At 41.3% G+C, this 18097-nt stretch overlaps 1 pseudogene; it reads left to right on the top strand.

The window, feature by feature from the left end:
- Positions 1–1115: 1115 nt before the first annotated feature.
- LOC127518879 (membrane-spanning 4-domains subfamily A member 4A-like) lies at positions 1116–8895 on the top strand (annotated as a pseudogene).
- Positions 8896–18097: the final 9202 nt, after the last annotated feature.

The following is an 18097-nucleotide window of genomic DNA, read 5'->3' as shown; positions in this document are numbered from 1 at the left end:
AGGTTAAGAACGGGTTTGGTGGTACGGGTAGGTTTAAGGGTTGGTTAAGGGGTCAACAGTGTACAGGGGTTTTAATTGACAGGTCAGTTTCAAACTGTTTATATTACATTGTTTTGATAAATGAACAAGCGTTTTCTCTTGATGTATATGATTCAAGGAATAACCTGTTTAAGGATATAGTATACTAAGTGGTGAGGTAATAAAACATGTTTAGCACACAACTTACAATTTGTTATTATTATTGTTATTATGATTGTCGCAAGCATTTGGCTAAACTTAACTAACCACCCCATACACAAACGCTGTTACAGTAGCTAAAAGTAGGTAGTAATGATTAATAACATTTATAAACATTTGCAAATGATGAACTTTAGAATCAGTACTGCAAAAACATGAACAGATAGTTAATAAATGATTTGTAAAGATGTGTAAATGGGTGAATTCAGAGCATTTGGGACACTTTTTCCATTGAGAAGACTGGGGAAAAGTGTCTTAATAGGTTCTAAATTAATTATAAACATAAACATATAATGAATAGTTTCAACTGTAGATTGGGTACTGCAAAAACATGAACAAATCATTAATACAATGATTTGTAAAAAATACACACCACAACAAATGAAGACCAAACGTATGGTTTTTATAGACTGTGGTTATGAGTTAATGAACAATATGTTAAATTACTAATTAAACTATTTTTTCACAACTTTTGTAAATATAAACAATTCCATTAAGTAATATATGAATCAAAGGTTAATGGCATCTGTAAGCATTTTAATTTACATTAAATAATGATCTGTTAACCACTAGTTAATGTTTAATAAGTTCATTAGAAAACATTAACAAGCACATGATCTCATATTTCTAGCAATGTGAATATATGTTAACTAATGATCTGTTAAGCGTTATATAATGTTTGTTAATGATTTATTAATGAAAGTTATTTTAAAATGTTACCCCTGCCTGTTTCCCTGTATTTCTCTGTTTGTCTGTATCTTGGACTCTGTCATTGATGGCAACATTTTAGCTGTACTTTAAATATAAATGCAGATTTACAGGAAAAGCAGAGAAAATCTGTATTAAGCGTATTAAATCATATTAGTTATTAATAAATGTGAGTTGTGAAAAGCATAATTTTAATGCTTAATTTCTGCAGGAGAAATCCAAAACTTTGCCTAGAATGGAAACCAGCAGGGCTCATCTCAACTGACAAAGCAACAGTTGTCATCCAAGTAAATCCACAGGCGGCACAAAATGCTGTTATTTGTGATGATGGACAGGAGGCCAGAGGAGCACATCACAATACAGGCTCTTAAGGGATTTTTTAAAGCACAACCAAAGGCACTGGGGGTAATGCATTAAATTATGAATTTTAATTATGTATGATTTTGGGAATATTTTAGCATCTCATTTTTTTCTGTGATAAAATGAACAGAAAATAAAAATCTGTTGTCATATGTCCTCAAGTTAATAGATGTGTGTTGGTCTGATTGCCTTTAGACTGTAATGCATAAAACATTAAAGAGTTGGTTCACCCAAAAAATTAAAATTCTGTCATTAAGTACTCACCCTTATGTCGTCCCAAACCCATAAGACCTTCGTTCATATTCGGAACACACATTAAGATATTTTGATGAAATCAGAGGGTTTCTGAACCACACTTAGGCAGCGATGTCATTGCACCTTTTGAGGTCCAGAAGGGTATTAAAGACATCCATAAAACAGTCCATGTGACTACAGTGGTTCAACCTTAATGTTATGAAGTGACTAATATTGTTTTGAATACTTTTTGTGTGCAAAAACAAAACAAAAATAATGACTTTATTTCACAGTTTGAACTGTTGTCATACGCAGTTGACGTTGTGAACGCAGTTCAGCACTTTCGCATTTACGGCTGAACGCTGGTGTCAACTGCGTGTGACAACAGTTCAAATTGTTAAATAAAGTCGTTATTTTTGTTTTGTTTTTGCACACAAAAAGTATTCTTGTCGCTTCATAACATTAAGGTTGAACCACTGTAGTCACGTCAACTGTTTTCTTGATGTCTTTAAAACCCTTCTGAAGGAGCAATGTTGTTGCTGCCTATGTGTGGATCAGATCAAAAATATTTTCATTTGTGTTCCGCAGATGAACAAAGGTCTTACAGGTTTAGGACGACATGAGGGTGAGTACTAAATGACAAAAACTTCATTATTGGGTGAACTAACCCTTTAATATAGCTTCTTCTGTGTGTGTGTGTGTGTGTGTGTTTGTATCCAAACATGAAGGATATGCCATCATGGAAAAATATATAAAACTTGACCCATATTTGCCCTCTCTAGACTGTCCAGATAATGATTGGAGTGGTGATTTTCTTATTTGGTATTGTACGCACCAGCAACATCAACAACAATTACCATTACCCAGCTATTTCTGTCATAAGTGGAATAACTTACTGGGGATCTTTCATTGTAAGTTTCATTTAATGGTTTTATCTTTATTGTCTCTAATTTTAATTTCCTGAATGAACTGTAAAAAATGTCATGTTTCTCTCTCAGTACATCAGTGCTGGATCTCTGTCTGTTGCTGCTCAGAATAAACTTGATCTGTGTGTGGTATGTACATACAGTGTGCTGAATTCTGTTGGTGATATCTTTTTTTTGTCACATTGTTTCTAATGTATGCATACACTATTATTCACATTCCCAAGTAATTGTTGTGCAAGCACAAAGTGCTTTAGTCATCTGTTCTTTGAGTAAAGACTGCATGCAGTATAGGGTATAATGGGGCTATGAAGTAAAAGGCCATTGAGATTTTATTTTCATCCCTAAACACTAAATAACAAAAACAAACAAACTAACAAACAAACAAAAAAACACAGCACTTTCCTACCTTTCTATGGCTTTATATTTACGTTTTTAATGAAAACTAGGCTTTCTTAGAACAATAAGGATCTGAAAAGGATATCTGATTCATTATCAATTTACATATTTAAAGATTTAGTTCAGGTCATTTCATAAGTGTACACCATTATTATCACTATTTCACTTTTCACATGTCAGCTTTTCTTCCTGTAGGTGAAAGCTTCTCTTATAATGAATGTGATCGGTGCCATAACTGCAGGGATAGCCATTCTTCTGATGGGCATAGAAATAGTAGAGTTTTCCCATGTAAGTTGCTACAATGTCTATGTATCACACTGTCACCATCATGTTCTGTTTGTTTCGGTTTCCATTCGTCACACGTGTTTCCTTTGTTCCAAGTTCCCGCCACTCATCAGTCACCATGGACACTAACTCACAGCGGTGCATCATTAGTTCATCATCTACACCATGTATATCTGTTCCTACTTGTGTTCTGTTCATTGTCCAGTCTCGTTTCAGTTTGATGTGTGTGTAACACTGCCTGTAGGAACTTTGTTATTAAAACCTCGTATTGGATTATCACTCTTCTTCGTCTGCCTGCCTACACACCACTCGTTACAGAAGACCGGACCAAATATGGATTGCGCAAATAAGTTTGTGTTCGTGGCTCAGGAGAGCCATGATTTTTTGTTTTTTTCTAAGGAGTTTTTTTGTCTTGCACTCACCTGCCCCTACAACACCGAGACCTTGAAGTCGATGTTCTGGATCGGGGCGAACTTTCACCACACTGTTGACCTCCCAGACACCTCCGGATTAAACTGGAGAGAAGCCATCATCCGGTGTCCAGAACACAGCCAGACCCAGAGCCTATTCCACCACCTACGACCATGGAAGGATCACTTGAGTCCCCCGCAGATGGAGAGCTACCGCCCGCTACGATGTGTCAGCCAGACCCCGAGGACAAGTGGCCTGCGCGGAACCTCGCCCCGGAGGAGCCCCCAGTGAATCTAATCAGGCTGAGGGGAAACTGGTGGAGATATGGACTGAGCAACATTTTTCTTCAACCAGTACCCCCTATCAACAACAGGACACTTTCATTTCAATGCATTGTTCCCTTCTATCTGCGTCATATTTCGAGTTTCGCGTAGCTCAATTGGCAGAGCATTGCAATATATAACAATATGCAATCATGTGATCATGCGATCGTGGGTTCAATCCCAGGGAACGCATGTGCTCATAAAGTGTATATGCATTATAAATCACTAAGGGTAGGTTTAGGGGTGGTGTGGGTGTAGTTGTTAATTAAAAAATGAGTTTTGCTAAATGGAAATAGGACAAATGGTGTAAAAAGTCCACACATTGCATTTAAATGAACACACATTTTGATTGGTAACGACAGTCATACGTCATTTCATGGCAACAGACGTAACATGACACTGTCATTATTTTTACGCCAGCTAGAGGGCACATGACTTTAAAATGTAAATATAGGTCGTAATAAAGTGCTTGAAAAATGACCTATAGGGTTGTTTTTTTTGGAGGACAGTCTGGGACTGAGGACTGGCTGATAGACTTCAGCGCGGAGGTATCATCACCCACCCTACCCCACCCCGTTTCTCAGCCTTCATCGCTGATGCCAGACAGCACAGAGACTTGCATGGACTATACTCTTCATCCTACCCTTCCAAGTCTCCTTCTGCCTCAGTCACCGATCTTCCCAGCCAGCCTTCCAGCCCCACTTCAGCTGGAGGTTTGCTGCCCTTCACCGTCTCCGGAATCGCCATGCCGTGACGTTGAGCCTCAGGTCACGTAACCTCCATCAGCGCCTGATGGAGTGGATCCTGTGACTCCGCCTCTGATCGCCTCACTCCGTCTCGGCCCCTCGACCTGGCAGCTCCGCCCTGGCTCCTCCCATCTTCGGCTCCACCAGACCCCCTCGGCTTTTCAACTCAACTGGGTTCCCTCGTCCCAGCGGCTCATCACTGGTCATTGTCTTACCACCTCCGCCATGGACTTGTGGACCTGCTGCTATGCTCCGTTCCTCCACCCCTATGGCTGCTGCGGGCTCCTCCTTCCCTTCTTACTCGTCTCGGTCCATAGTCACACTGGTTCGTCTTAGTCCTCGGGTTATCGCGCTCCTTCTCCAACAGTCATTGTTGTGATGTCGCCTAGGCCTCAGAGGCCAACAATGTCACTCTGCTCCATCGGCTCTCCATCTGCGCTCCGGGGATCCATCGGTTCCACCTACATTGGTTGCCCAACAGATTTTGACAGTCCTGTCTACACCTTGTTGCCTCCCTCCCTCGTCTCCACCGTGGGCTGTCATCACTGCCAGGCTCTGGGTCTGCGCCATCGGCTCTCCACCATCAGCGCCGCCAGGGGATCGTCGTCCTCCCTTCACCACTCCTCCGGCACCATCACCTCGTCCACCTCTAGAACCCCTTCCGGCCCTCCCTTTGATGTTCTGTTACAGCACGAGGGCATGCCTTGCCGGAGGGGGACATACTGTCACATTGTCACCATCATGTTCCCACCACTCATCAGTCACCATGGACACTAACTCACCATCACAGCGGTGCATCATTAGTTCATCATCTACACCATGTATATCTGTTCCTACTTGTGTTCTGTTTAGTGTCCAGTCTCGTTTCAGTTTGATGTGTGTGTAACACTGCCTGGTGGAACTTTGTTAATAAAACCTTGTATTGGATTATTACTTCACTTCGTCTGCCAGCCTACACACCATGCGTTACACTATGGTAGTTCCACTGACACCTGTTTCCATTTTAAGGTATTAAATGTACAATGTGCAATACTATATTAATTTTATCTGCTTAATTTTGTTTTTTCACTTAAAAATGACAATTATATCATCATTTACTAATTGAACTTTTTATAATTAATAAAGATTGTGCTGGCCAGTCTTTTCCATATGCAATTACAGTGACTAGCAACTGGAAATTTTATGCTTCGGAATGACATCATAAGGCATCATAAAAGTATTATAAAAATGACAAAGTAGTCCATTCCACTTGTGCACTATGTTCCAAGTGTTCAAAAGCCATATTATGCCTTCTTGTATATACAGTAGTTACATATGTAACGACTAAGACAAATCAGACACAATTATTTGTTATAGTTAACCAATAATGGTTTAAAGCTCACTCTGGGGTCTGTCCCCCATCCCCCGAGAAGTTCTCAGTTTTATTGCGCTAAAGAATGTTGGTTGCCACATGGAAGAGCAGAGAACAAAGAGACACACAGAAAACCTGCATCTTTCCTGCATCTTTCCCACAGAAAACAGACTTACCTGCATTAATTTATAGACAGACTGTTCTATAAACTAACATGCATATCCCAGGAAATGGTATCCATTATTACTGTTTGTTGTACTGTACTCAGTATTGTATTCACATGTTTTATGATACATTTAAGGTAACCTCAATTATGCCATGTTTAGTGTCTATGGGTTCGTATTGAGAAGATTTAAATGCTTGTGTATGCGATATGTCGATACCTCATGCAACACATCAGTATTACAAGAATCTTTAATAGTTCTTCTTCAAAAACTCAGCCAGTTAATCTTGCTCGGTCGTAAAAGCCCTGACAGGAGGCGTGTTGTCGCCCGGAAATACAAAATCTTCATTGGTCAGGTCAACCCTAAGAGGTGTGACTTTGACCAGAGGTTAAAAGTCAGTGCACAACGCCCCTCCCTCTCTCCTTCTTGCTTCTTGGACAACTGAAGAGACCCCCTTTTTGCTCCAGGCCTCTTCAGGCCAAAGCCTGTGGGCCTGGAAGGCCTGTAGACCTAGGCCTGCAACCCAGCCATGTGCTCATCTATGAGAGAGAGAAAGAACTCTTTCCCCACTGAGAGTCAAATTAACAGCTTAAGTTGTTTCATATTACTTCATCCAATGCAGAAGATACTGACTACAACTTCGGACTGAATCATTAAGGACTCCTCAGCCTGCAAATCCGATGCTCCTCGACCTAAAGGCATCTTGCAAGTATCGTACATTTGAACACTAAACAGCGATTTAGTATTAATTTGTAAACCACCCGTGTCAGCAAAGGTGTTTTATTACTGCGGAAACTGATGATTCTTTTCCAGATTGTCTATGACTTTTTTCCTATAGCTCCATTTCCGGTCCCACTTCCGGTTCAACTCTATCATTGCTCATTTTTACCTACGTATGTGTGTGACCTGCGTGTATGTTATGTGTTTGTTAGTTTAGTTATGTGTTTGTGAGTTAGTTAATAAAGATTGTGCACAATACATGTTTGGTTCTGACTCCGTCTGCTAATAAATTGCCTCTTAAATGATTTAGATCTTGACTACATGCTCTGAGTAGTACTGTACAATAAGAATGTTGTTTTTCCATAACCTGGAAATGAACATTTCTTAGAATTAATAAACAATTAAAACTGAGTGTTCACTGGACGAACAGGTTAATTGATTGTAATATTAATTTTAATGTAGCTACATCAAGTTAATCTGATTAACTGATTCACATATTCATAATTAATCATAATTAATAATCATAATGAGTTATGAATAATTATTAATATTTCCCCTTTGAGTTAATTCGCTACACCTAAGTAGTTTTTATTTGTTTTATAACAGTTATATTTGATTTGTATTTTTAGAGAAGGATCCCCAATGATCTGGGGACCAACGGAATATTGCTGCTGTTCTCCATCCTTCAGTTCATCATCTCCATCTGTATCTCAGGATTTGCCTGCAAAGCCACCTGCAACAGAGACTCTACAGTGGTCAATGTGGCACTAAACCAGGTAATGATTTACAACATGCTTCATTGTAAATACATCCTTTTTCCTACTGCTAGATTGTTGAAGTGGGTGACAGTAGGTTTTTCCACTTTGTTAATTTAATGATCTGTCTTGGCTTCAGTTTCATTTCCACTTTAGGCTTTAGGCTTGACTTCAGACTTGATCTAATTACTTCAGACTTGACTCGACAAAAAGTACTCATGAATATTTCAAAAACAACTCAAGTATTTTATCCCTAACTACTGATATCATAAAGAAAGAATTTATGATTTGTTTGAATGGTTTCATAATATTACTCCTGTGTATTGTGTGTAAACTCTGAAATGTCATAAAACTCCCATGAAACGTGACGGGAGCCACCGTGCCATATATTCTCATATTTGGCTTTATTAACATGTCAAGTCAGGCTAGATGCAAAGAATGTGGGAAAACAATTAGAGACACTGGAACGACAGCATCAAATTTTATTAGACATCGCATCCACAAAGGTTAGTCACATTACAATACTGTGGTATAGCTGCATGGCTCCTTTGGATTGCCAGGCTGTTAAAATATGGAAAAAAAAAAATCTAGCCTTTAAACTTAAAGTTTACTACTGACTTAAAACAGCTGGAAACATTCGGAGGTTTGATATTTTCTGATAATTATTGTTGTCAGTGACTATGCTATATAACAAACTTCTGTAAACCGTGACTGGCGCCATCTTGCGTCCACTTAACAACTGTATTGAAAATGACTACTCGTCTAGTTGCCAGAACGATTTTGTACTTTGTAATGGATTGTAACAGGCTAGATGTCTTAGTACCTCTATTACAAACAAAACAGATAATAGAAAGATCATATTTTTTGTTTATATAATACAACTAGGATAAAAATAGGATTTTTCAGTATGATGTTTTTTTTCAGGGTTTTTTTTTTTTTTTTTTTTAAAGTAAGGCATGAAATAACTTGAGACTCAACTCGGACTCATGACAAAGACTCCAGACTTGACTCAGACTTCAGATGAAAGACTTGTGAACATCTCTGAGTCAGTTTGTGTTATGTGTGGATCTACAGTAGTTAAAACTGATAATGATTGTGAATGTCATGTAACTTATCTTGTCTGTTACTTCCCAGGAATACTGAGTCACAGTGAGAAGATCTTACCAAGGTTGCAAGGAATTAAAATCTCATATTGTTGCTTCCAAGCAAGTTCTCCAAAAATTGAGAATTGAAAGTACATCAAATGATGTGTATACATTAAATGTTTGCTGACACAAAGAAATTTTTGTCTGTGGTGTCTTTATTTTTAACCTATAATTAATAAGAAGAATTGTTATTATTATTATTTCAACAAAGGCATACAGTTTAAATTTAAATGTCGAAGCAAGTTAAACCCAGGTTCAGTGAACAAGAAGCTGTCCCAGTGTGCATGAAAAGAAAACACACCATTAATGGTTGTATCTGCAATGCCACCTGTATCTAGTGCCAATGTTTCACTAAACAAATTAAAGATACAAAAAAATCCCAACTGAATTTAATTTATAAATAATTTAAAGTCTTTCTCCTTTTAATGATAAATGAGTGCCCAACAATAGGATTATGTGTGTTCTGAACAGAGAAACGTGCTGGTGCTTTTAAGAACAGAATTCATTTAAACTTAACCTTGTAGTTTTTATTAATATGTAAAGCCCTTTGAATTTTAGGAGGAAGAGCATCAACATAATCCTTAAAAGTATAAAGCAAGTTCATATGCAGCAAGCTCCTCCTCAGTGGCTCTTCTCAGTCCAACACGCAAAGATACACCGTAAGAGAGAGACTGCTGCACGAGCAAGATCTTACGTTAGAGAGAGCTGTAAACATGCTGAGACTACTCACGCAGAAGCAAAAGAACTTAACAAACAAGATAAAACTGTGTATGCTCTCAAACACACAAAGCCACCACAAAATAAAAATAAACAAGGAAAGATCCGAACAGAATCGAGTAATTACTATGCATGTGGAAAGTGTGGCAGCAGAGAGAACGAGCAAGAGGGAGATTTGAAAATAAGAAGAAAAAAAAAACTGCAGAACGAGAGATGGGACTCAATACAAAAGAGCTCAAAAGAATATCACTGGAATGAAGGTTTATGACTGGGCAAAATGCTTTAGGACCTGCGTTTATATTAGAAAAGCTTTCCAGCGCTGGAGAGAGCTAAGAGCAGAGGCCTGAAAACAGACGTGGAGGCTGCTTTGATTCCTTATCATGTAAGAAATACTGGGCTTTGATTGTCTGGAGCTGCTGTTCTGTTGGCGATTAACAACAAACTCTTGTTTGTATTTACTCTTGTGTAGTTTGTATTTGCCTTGCATGCCAGCAGTGATCGGGCCGGGGTTCGAGACGGACTTGGAGCAGGGTGGTTAGGATTGGAGTGTGAGTTTTGGAGGCGGAGCAATGAAGAGAGGGGTGGGTTTGTTTGGTTTGATTTCAAATATCAAGTGTTCAACAACGAATTTGAGAAATCACATACAGCACCTTTAAAGAAGAACTTCTCTGCATGGAAAAACTGGGTGTGATAGCAAAGACAGAAGAGCCCACGGATTGGGTGAGCTCATTGCATATAATTGAAAAGAAAAACGGTCAGCTCCGAATCTGTCTCGATCCAAGAGATCTAAATAAAGCCATTAAGAGAGAGAATTTTAAGTTACCCACTCGAGAGGAAATTATGTCTCAGTTTGCAGGGGCAAAATGGTTTAGCAAGTTGGACGCCTCCTCATGGTTCTGGCAGATGAAGCTAGATGAGGTGTCATCAAGACTCTGCATCTTCAACACCTGTAAGGGCAGATACAGGTTTCAGCGGTTACCGTACGGCATACTCTCAGCTCCAGAGGTATACCATAAAACCATCGGAATGATTTGGCTGATGCATCCAGAGCACCATCTACTATAAAATCAAGATATGCGCAAATAGAAAAAGAATTGCTAGTCATTACATATGCATGCGAGAGATTTCACCAATTTGTCTATGGTCGAGTATTCAATGTTGAGACTGACCATAAACCACTGGTTCCCATTATGGCCAAGTTGCTGAATGATTGTCCCCTAAGAATACAGAGAATGCTCATCAGCTTACAAAAATATGACGTGACTTTAATCTACACACAGGGCAAGTTCTTGTTTGCCGCTGATGCCCTGTCCCGTGCTGTAGATAGACAAGAGAAAACAGAAACATGCTGTGCTGAAATCAAAGCTTATGTGGACATGGTGGTAGCCTCGCTCCCAGTTTCTGCAGACAGGATGGACCAGATAAAACATGAAACAGAAAAGGATGAAACAATGAGAGAACTGAAGGTGGCTATTCAAGAAGGATGACCAGGAGAAAAAAAAGACTGTTCCGTGAGAATTAGGCATTACTGGGCTTGCAGATCAGACCTCACTGTAGTGGATGGCATTGTATTCAAGGGCAGCAAATTCATCATCCCAGTGAGCCTAAGGAAAGAAATGTTAAAAAAAAAAATCATGAAGGGCACTTAAGGGAAGAAAAGTGCAAAAGGACAGCACGGGCAGTGATGTACTGGCCCAGGATTCATCAGGACATCTCACAGTCAACAACCTCATGTGAGCTTTGTTTGACCTTCAGGCCCAGACAGCAGGCAGCACTTCTTCCAAATCCTGTGCCAAGTAGGCCTTACTACAAGGTCGGAGCAGATTTATTTGAGTATGATGGGAAAAGTCACATTGTTGTAACTGACTGCTACTCTAATTACCCAGAGGTGGCCACACTACAGTCTACGACTAGCAAAGCTGTCATTGCTTTCACGAAGTCCACGTTTGCTCGCCATGGTGTCCCCTGTGTAGTCTCTACAGACAACGGGCCTCAGTTTTCCAGTAGTGAATTCAAGAAGTTTTCTGAGGACTGGGGTTTTCATCATGATACATCCAGTCCTAATTACCCCAAATCAAATGGACTGGCAGAGAATGCCATGAAAATAGTAAAATGACTCATGCGAAAGGCACATGCTGGTAAAGAAGACTTTCAAAAAAGTTGCATGATCTACAGAAGTGCACCTCTGGAGAACGGGTTTTCCCCGGCTCAAATGCTCATGGGGAGAAGAATCCGAACAAACTTGCCCATTAGAGACACTGCAGTCACTTCTGGACACTGCACATTCGAGTCAAGTAAAATGCTTCAAGCAGAAACAAAAACTCAAACAAAAGAGACTGTATGACAGAAAAGCGAAGCCACTGACAACACTGAAACCTGGTGACACTGTCAAAATAAGAGACAATAACACAGGTATCTAGTCTCAGCTGGGCAAAGTGGAAAAACTAATTGCTCCAAGGTCTTATGAGATTTTGAGGGAGGGTGGATCAAGACAACGACAGAACAGAATTGACTTAAGGCCTAAGCAAAGCTCTGAGACTGAGACAAGTGATCTAACAACAACTTCTGAGTATCTGGTTGCAGAGGCTGGACAGGTCGCCGAGACAGCACCTGAGACAGTGGTCAAGCAAAGACCGAAAAGAAATGTTAAACTTTTGGAAAGATTAATTGAAGTTATGTGAAGTTATGAGTTTGACTACAGGACTGTTCAGTTTCCAGTGGTAAAAAGAAAGAAAACAAGAAGAGAAAAACAACTGAAAGTGATTCAGAGTTGTATTGAATTTATATTTTTGTTGTTGTTGTTGACATTTATTATGCAGAACGTGAGAAAAAGTGTTTTGTCATTTCTCTGCTTTATTTTATTAATTTTCTATTTCTCTTAAGGGGGAAGATGTGTTGTTATGCATGGGGCTTTAAGGGGCATGGCCTGGAACTTTTTTATTTACAGGAATAACCATTTCTTTTACTTTACTGTTAGAGATTAAGAGACGTCAAAAAAGACAAAACATTTCGAAAGACATCCACTCTGAGTTGTCCCCTTGAACCACCAAGTGGATTAATTTGTTCAACAAGTCGCTCTAGGGCAGCACTGTCCAACGTGTAGTGATTTTGAGGAACAACTCTGGTCAGTCAAACACTGGTGCCTCCTGCATGCTTGATTCTGATGCTGGTGCCTGAAGAAGTTTCATTTGCTGTTCTTCAAAGATCTCTTCCATTGAAGTGGTTCTCTGTCCTTGTTGTTCCAAGCAGCCTTGAACAAAAATCTGCATGGGTGTCTGGTGTCGTTACATTCTCAAACCGTGGTTGTTCCATTGTCGGGTAAAGGCCGTTAAACGCCTGTTGATCCTCGGCACAGACAAAGTGAAGAGCCCATATGTGCTTTTCATTGTCTATGTCCAAGATACCTTCAGCCTCCAGGAAGTGAAAGAGATTGTAACACACATTGGTCAGTCCCCGCCACATGTCACCCCAGAGCCTCTCAATTCTTTGATTGTGAGTGCTCCTGCCTCTTATTGCGCTGCCTTTCTGAGCCACTGAAAATATTCATCATATTGCAGACATCACTGTTTTCTCCTCCATGATCAGTTCGGACTCTGGAAGGCACACCATATCTGGCCACGGCATTTAAAAAACATTGCAATACAGTGCTGCTGCGATTGTTATTGGAGGCATTGAGGAAGACTATTAAACGGCTGTACCCATCGATACCACCGTGAATGACAATTCTCCACCTAAAACATATACATATAATTAGATAGAGTAAAGTAATGTGTATTTGGCGTGCTGTCCAGGGGGAGGGCTCCGAGCTCGGAATTTCGGCCCGAACCCAGAGTACTCCCCCGGATGTGGTAATGAGAGATAGAACTAGAAATGAGGAGATGGGGTGGTGGAGGGATGCTGATAAACTGTCAACGAACAGAGGTAAGTCTGCAGTATTTATACCTCCTGTTGTTGGTTGATTAGCTAAATGCTTTCCACTTGTGCTAATTAGTCTAATTATCTGCACCTGCTCCTCCTGAATTTTGTTAATAAAACATCATTTCACGAGTTCACATATACATATAATTAGATAGAATAAAGTAATGCGTATTTGGCGTGCTGTCCAGGGGGAGGGCTCCAGGCTCAGAATTTCGGCCCGAACCCAGAGTACTCCCCTAAAAGCAAGAAGGGCAAAAGGACAGCCGCCAGACTAAAGACCCCCCAAAATTGGCGGGCTGGCGTTTCAAGAAGCCTGGTCGCTTGACTGGGAGAGCCCATGTTACCACTGACAGGAGCGTATCACTGTACCAGGCGGATGGGCCTTGCTGGCCGACAAACGAGGAGTAGCTGAAATTTGGAACGACCAATCGGGAGGGCTCTCGCGAGATCCGATGGGAGACCAAGGCTCCGGGAGACCAATGCTCATTGAATCGGATGGGTAAAGCCCTACCGGCCGATAAATGAGGAGCAGTATGATTTAAACCGTCCGACCCTAGGGGTCCGTGTTGCCTCTGACGGGATCGTGCATCGCCGGGTGGATGGGCCCTACCGGCCGATTGACGGGGAGCGCGTGATTTGGAGCGGCTGATCGGGAGGGCTCTGGTTACATCCGACAGGAGACCAAGGCTCACGGCGTCGAACGGGTGAGCCCTACCGACCGAAAGTTTCGGAACGACTGACCAAACGAAAAAGTATTGGTCAATAGTGAGGTGGACGGAATTGGAATGCCCGGCCAGGAGAGCTCTCGCAGCTTCCGATGGGAGACCAAGGCTCCAGGAGATCAATGCTCATGGTATCAGATGAGTAAGCTTCGCTAGCAGACAGGCAGAAAATAAAGCGCAGAGGCTTGATCGGGAGGCTCTCGCGGCGTCCGACCGGAGACCAATGCTCAGGGCCTTGGACGGGTAAGCCTCGCCAGACGAGAAAAGAATGAATACTGACCAGGAGGCTCTCGCAGCGTTCGATGGGAGACCAAGGCTCCAGGAGACCAATGCTCGTGGCGTCAGATGGGTAAGCCTCACCGGACAGAGAAAGATATCAAAAAGGAAGCTGATCGGGAGGGCTCTCGCTGCATCCGACGGGAGATCAAGACTTACTGTGTCGGACGGGTAAGCCTTGCCAGACAGAGAAAGGATAAAATGATGGAAGCTAACTGGGAAGGCTCTCGCTGCAACCGATAGGAGATCAATACTCACGGCATCAGACGGGTAAGCCTCGCCAGATGGAGAAAGGGAAAAGTTGGAAACTTAGCGGGAGGGCTCTTGCAGCATCCGATGGGAGATCAAGACTATCAAGATCAAGAGCATCGGCTGAATTTTTTTTTATTTTTTTTTTTTTTAAGGGTTTGATCGACTGTTAAGGGTTTGATGGGCTTTTTTGATATGGAAACGGTTGGTCTTGATGTAGCTTTGGAAAGCATCTGAAGACCATCTCCCTAGAGCTTGAATATGCTGCTGGCAGAGGCCTTTTTGGGCTGCTGATGTTGCTGCCCCAATGCGGAACGAATGACTGGAAAAATTTTGCGCTGAGATGCCGGATTGCTAGAGGACTGATTTGAGGTGTTTTTGAAACCAGAAGCGTGTAGCAGGTTTATTGGAAGCATCGATGAAAAGAGGTTCAAGAGGAGATTTAGCCTGGGAGTTTCTGAATTTGAGATGCGCTAGGACGGTTTGGTATGGTTGGATTGGAGACGAGGTTGAAAATGTATATATAGTGGCCTTTTTTAGCTTGGTCTGTTTTGCTTTGCTTAATCATTTAGATTGTTCCGCTGTCGATTACTGAAAGGTCTGAAATGGTGGGGTGGACTTTCAGGTCGAATTTTGAGGTGATTGCGATTTAAGAGCATCTGAGAAAGCTGAAAAAGGCAAGAATGAACAAGACGTCGAAGGTGCGGGTGGTATTGAGGGGTTGATAACTTGTGTGAAGGGTATGGATACATTTGGTGAGGATGTCTAGCGTTATAGGTTGTCTGGAGTCAGGGCGGGAGGGCTAGGATCGTTGGATCCCTTTGATCAGGAGGGAGGTTTGAGAGTTGTTTATTTCTGTGGAGGGGGCGCCATAAATCAGTTTGTGGAAAAATTGGACGCCACTTAGATAGCCTTTGATGGACTTGGAGACCCTTAACGCTGTTGAGATAGGAGATGAATGAGGTGACTGAAAGGAGAGAAAAATCGGGGAACTGCATGCTACAGGTGCTGGTCATATAATTAGAATATCATCAAAAAGTTGATTTATTTCACTAATTCCATTCAAAAAGTGAAACTTGTATATTATATTCATTCATTACACACAGACTGATATATTTCAAATGTATATTTCTTTTAATTTTGATGATTATAACTGACAACTAAGGAAAATCCCAAATTCAGTATCTCAGAAAATTAGAATATTACTTAAGACCAATACAAAGAAAGGATTTTTAGAAATCTTGGCCAACTGAAAAGTATGAACATGAAAAGTATGAGCATGTACAGCACTCAGTACTTAGTTGGGGCTCCTTTTGCCTGAATTACTGCAGCAATGCGGCGTGGCATGGAGTCAATCAGTCTGTGGCACTGCTCAGGTGTTATAAGAGCCCAGGTTGCTCTGATAGTGGCCTTCAGCTCTTCTGCATTATTGGGTCTGGCATATCGCATCTTCCTCTTCACAATACCCTTAAGGTCAGGCGAGTTTGCTGGCCAATTAAGAACAGGGATACCATGGTCCTTAAACCAGGTACTGGTAGCTTTGGCACTGTGTGCAAGTGCCAAGTCCTGTTGGAAAATGAAATCTGCATCTCCATAAAGTTGGTCAGCAGCAGGAAGCATGAAGTGCTCTAAAACTTCCTGGTATACGGCTGCGTTGACCTTGGACCTCAGAAAACACAGTGGACCAACCCCAGCAGATGACATGGCACCCCAAACCATCACTGACTGTGGAAACTTTACACTGGACCTCAAGCAACGTGGATTGTGTGCCTCTCCTCTCGACAGCTGAAACCCATGTCTTGCATATGTCTGTGCGTAGTGGTTCTTGAAGCACTGACTCCAGCTGCAGTCCACTCTTTGTGAATCTCCCCCACATTTTTGAATGGGTTTTGTTTCACAATCCTCTCCAGGGTGCGGTTATCCCTATTGCTTGTATACTTTTTTCTACCACATCTTTTCCTTCCCTTCGCCTCTCTATTAATGTGCTTGGACACAGAGCTCTGTGAACAGCCAGCCTCTTTTGCAATGACCTTTTGTGTCTTGCCCTCCTTGTGCAAGGTGTCAATGGTCGTCTTTTGGACAACTGTCAAGTCAGCAGTCTTCCCCATGATTGTGTAGCCTACAGAACTAGACTGAGAGACCATTTAAAGGCCTTTGCAGGTGTTTTGAGTTAATTAGCTGATTAGAGTGTGGCACCAGGTGTCTTCAATATTGAGTCTGTGTGTAATGAATGAATATAATATAAAAGTTTCACTTTTTCAATGGAATTAGTGAAATAAATCAACTTTTTTATGATATTCCAATTATATGACCAGCATCTGTAAGATGGCGGACACCAGCGAACTCCATGTGCGTCACTTAACTCACATTACAATTAAATGATCCGTTTAACCATCAAAATAACAATAAAATAATTACTTTAAACTATATATTGTCACTCCGGTGCACAGTAACGATCTTGGTTCAATACAAACTTCCACCACAGTTGTCTCGCGTTCTATCTACAAGTAATTACAATACAGTCGTGGTGCTCAAAACTACCCAAACCACCAAAACTACAATGAAAACTGTTCATGGACCCCCTTAATTGAAATATACTGAGTTATTCTTACCTGCAAGGAAAGAAGTAACAAGCTAAAGTCAACCACATATGGAGCGTATCAATTCTGTGTGTTAGCTATCCGCTCATCTCGCATTAACTGCTGTATTACGTGTTCTCTAGCAGACCTTAGCGAGAGCTCCCCCTAGTGGTTTGGATAATTTATGCCATTGTGTACACATGACAAGATGTAACCTTCCTGCAGATAGTATCAAAGTATATAAAAAGGAGCCAAAAACACACTTCGAACACTTTCAGACATTTAGTCTTAGATTACCACTTCTGTATAGAAATATATAAAACTCAAATTTTAAATGGGAGGGTCTTCCGTTTGTCTTTTCTTTACACAATCTTTTCTTTACACTAGTGCCACACAAGACACTTACCACAAGAGGATAGATGTGCTTTACAATCAGTTCACAGGCCAGGATACACAGCCTTCAGAACTGTCTGAACTGACTGATGCCACGTTGGTGGCTTTGCATCCCTGTTAAATCCATGATGAATGGTGTACAGTAGCACCTACCTTGGTCTGGAGGCTGTAGTGGTGGAGGTGAGTGACGGGGAAAGAAGCTAAGCTTGTCTGACGTACATCACACTCTCCTGTTTGCAGACCTGATGCAACAGAACGCAGGAAGGCAAAGAGTTTGTGTCCAGTGAGGTTCTGATGCGGTCCTTTGATGTCTGGGCATCATGAAAAAGATAGCCATGAACACCGTGAGTCTTTGAATTAGTGGAAGAGAAAACTGCGCTTTTTTTTTGACCATGTAGAATTCTCTCCCCCCTGGTGGGAGTGAGGCTCACCCACAGTCCTGGGGTGAACAAATCCACACCTCTCCATCCCTGGGTTGCCCG

The sequence above is a fragment of the Ctenopharyngodon idella genome, chromosome 9, assembly GCF_019924925.1.
Source record: "Ctenopharyngodon idella isolate HZGC_01 chromosome 9, HZGC01, whole genome shotgun sequence".
In the NCBI taxonomy this organism is placed as follows: domain Eukaryota; kingdom Metazoa; phylum Chordata; class Actinopteri; order Cypriniformes; family Xenocyprididae; genus Ctenopharyngodon; species Ctenopharyngodon idella.
The sequence above is the reverse complement of the archived record's forward strand: the minus strand, read 5'-3'. Positions and strand labels throughout refer to the sequence as shown.